This window comes from Penaeus chinensis, chromosome 6 (genome assembly GCF_019202785.1).
Source record: "Penaeus chinensis breed Huanghai No. 1 chromosome 6, ASM1920278v2, whole genome shotgun sequence".
In the NCBI taxonomy this organism is placed as follows: domain Eukaryota; kingdom Metazoa; phylum Arthropoda; class Malacostraca; order Decapoda; family Penaeidae; genus Penaeus; species Penaeus chinensis.
The window spans coordinates 5,823,816-5,826,315 of NC_061824.1; the positions used below are offsets into that span (position 1 = coordinate 5,823,816).

The 2,500-nt window shown below is 41.7% G+C and overlaps 1 protein-coding gene across 1 annotated transcript in view; it reads left to right on the forward strand.

Annotated features, from left to right (window-relative positions):
* Positions 1-2,500, forward strand: part of LOC125026198 (protein still life, isoforms C/SIF type 2-like) — a 132,530-nt gene that overhangs the window by 129,463 nt on the left and 567 nt on the right. Inside the window, exon 26 of the mRNA XM_047614501.1 lies at positions 2,191-2,500. This exon is cut by the window's right edge and continues 567 nt beyond it. The gene's annotated coding sequence lies outside the window, so the exon portion shown is untranslated. The remainder of the gene's footprint in view (positions 1-2,190) is intronic.

The window sequence follows — 2,500 nt, forward strand, 5'->3', positions numbered from 1 at the left end:
TCTCTCTCCTTTATTTCCCTCTTCTCTCTCTCTCTCTTTATTTCCCTCTTCTCTCTCTCTCTCTCTTTATTTCCCTCTTCTCTCTCTCTCTCCCTTTATTTCCCTCTTCTCTCTCTCTCTCTCTTTATTTCCCTCTTCTCTCTCTCTCTCCTTTATTTCCCTCTTCTCTCTCTCTCTCTCTCTCCTTTATTTCCCTCTTCTCTCTCTCTCTCTCTCTTTATTTCCCTCTTCTCTCTCTCTCTCTCTCTTTATTTCCCTCTTCTCTCTCTCTCTCTCTCTTTATTTCCCTCTTCTCTCTCTCTCTCTCTTTATTTCCCTCTTCTCTCTCTCTCTCTCTTTATTTCCCTCTTCTCTCTCTCTCTCTCTCTTTATTTCCCTCTTCTCTCTCTCTCTCCCTTTATTTCCCTCTTCTCTCTCTCTCTCTCTCCTTTATTTCCCTCTTCTCTCTCTCTCTCTCTTTATTTCCCTCTTCTCTCTCTCTCTCTCTTTATTTCCCTCTTCTCTCTCTCTCTCTCTTTATTTCCCTCTTCTCTCTCTCTCTCTCTTATTTCCCTCTTCTCTCTCTCTCTCTCTTTATTTCCCTCTTCTCTCTCTCTCTCTCTTTATTTCCCTCTTCTCTCTCTCTCTCCCTTTATTTCCTCTTCTTCTCTCTCTCTCTCTCTTCCTTTATTTCCCTCTTCTCTCTCTCTCTCTCTCTCTTCCTCTTCCCTCTCTCTCTCTCTCTCTCTCTCTCTCTTCCTCTTTATTTCCCTCTTCTCTCTCTCTCTCTCCCTTTATTTCCCTCTTCTCTCTCTCTCTCTCCCTCTTTATTTCCCTCTTCTCTCTCTCTCTCCCTCTTTATTTCCCTCTTCTCTCTCTCTCTCCCTCTTTATTTCCCTCTTCTCTCTCTCTCTCTCTCCCTCTTTATTTCCCTCTTCTCTCTCTCTCTCTCTCCCTCTTTATTTCCCTCTTCTCTCTCTCTCTCTCTCCCTCTTTATTTCCCTCTTCTCTCTCTCTCTCCCTCGCTCTTTATTTCCCTCTTCTCTCTCTCTCTCTCTCCCTCTTTATTTCCCTCTTCTCTCTCTCTCTCTCTCCCTCTTTATTTCCCTCTTCTCTCTCTCTCTCTCTCCCTCTTTATTTCCCTCTTCTCTCTCTCTCTCTCTCCCTCTTTATTTCCCTCTTCTCTCTCTCTCTCTTCTTTTATTTCCCTCTTCTCTTTATCTCTCTCTCTCTTCCTTTATTCCCCTCTTCTCTCTCTCTTCCTTTATTTCCCTCTTCTCTCTCTCTCTCTCTCTCTGCCTTTATTTCCCTCTTCTCTCTCTCTCCCTCCCCCTTTATTTCCCTCTTTATTCCCCTCTTTTCTCTCTCTCCTTCCCTCCCTTTCTTTCCTCTTCTCTCTCTCTATCTCCCTTTATCTGCCTTTATTTCCCTCTTCTCTCCCCCCTCCCTTTCTTTCCCTCTTCTCTATCCTCCCCTCCCTTTCTTTCCTCTTCTCTTTCTCTCTCTCTCCCCCTCCCTTTCTTTCCCTCTTCGCTCTCTCTCTCTCTCTCCCCCACCCTTTCTTTCTCCCCCCTTATTATCTTCTCTGCTCTCTCTCTCTCCCCCCTTGTTATTTTCTCTGCTCTCTCTCTCTCCCCCACCCTTTCTTTCTCTGCTCTCTCTCTCTCCCCCACCCTTTCTTTCTCCCCCCCTTTTATTTTATCTGCTCTCTCTCTCTCTCTCCCCCACCCTTTCTTTCTCCCCCCCTTTTATTTTATCTGCTCTCTCTCTCTCCCCCACCCTTTCTTTCTCCCCCCTTTTATTTTCTCTGCTCTCTCTCTCTCCCCCACCCTTTCTTTCTCCCCCCTTTTATTTTATCTGCTCTCTCTCTCTCCCCCACCCTTTCTTTCTCCCCCCTTTTATTTTCTCTGCTCTCTCTCCTGCCTTTTTTCTTCTTGTTTCTCCCTATCTCTTCTTTCCCCTTCCCTCCACTGTATTTTAATTTTATTTTATTTTATTTTTTTTTTTTTTATTTTTTTTTTTTTACATCTCATTTATTATTATTATTACTGTATTATGATTAAAATGTATACTATATTTGTAATTCTGTGGAACAATTATCAAATAAAGATGTACCACAATGAAAGAAATAACATAATATAATCGGGTTCAATATCAGATATGGTGTGTTATAATATAATGAAATCCAATTTGATTTACTATATTTTCCAGATGCCAGATGGGAAATTGTGTCCAGCTTTCCACTATCAATCACTCGATCAGTGCTGCAGTCCGTCTTCAGTCCAGCATAAAATAAATATAGACAGGATTTCTCTCTTGTTAATAGTTATGTTGCCTGGAAACAAAATTCATTCAAGGAAATAAATGTCTTAGCACTTATCCACAAAGATAAGAACATGAACAGGGTCTTTGTTTGGCCACTTTTGCTTGGCTAATGCTTTCTGCTCAAAGTTTACTTTCTGTATATAATGTGTTAGGTTAGTGTAAGAGATAAAGGATGTAACAGCAATGTTGATATTTT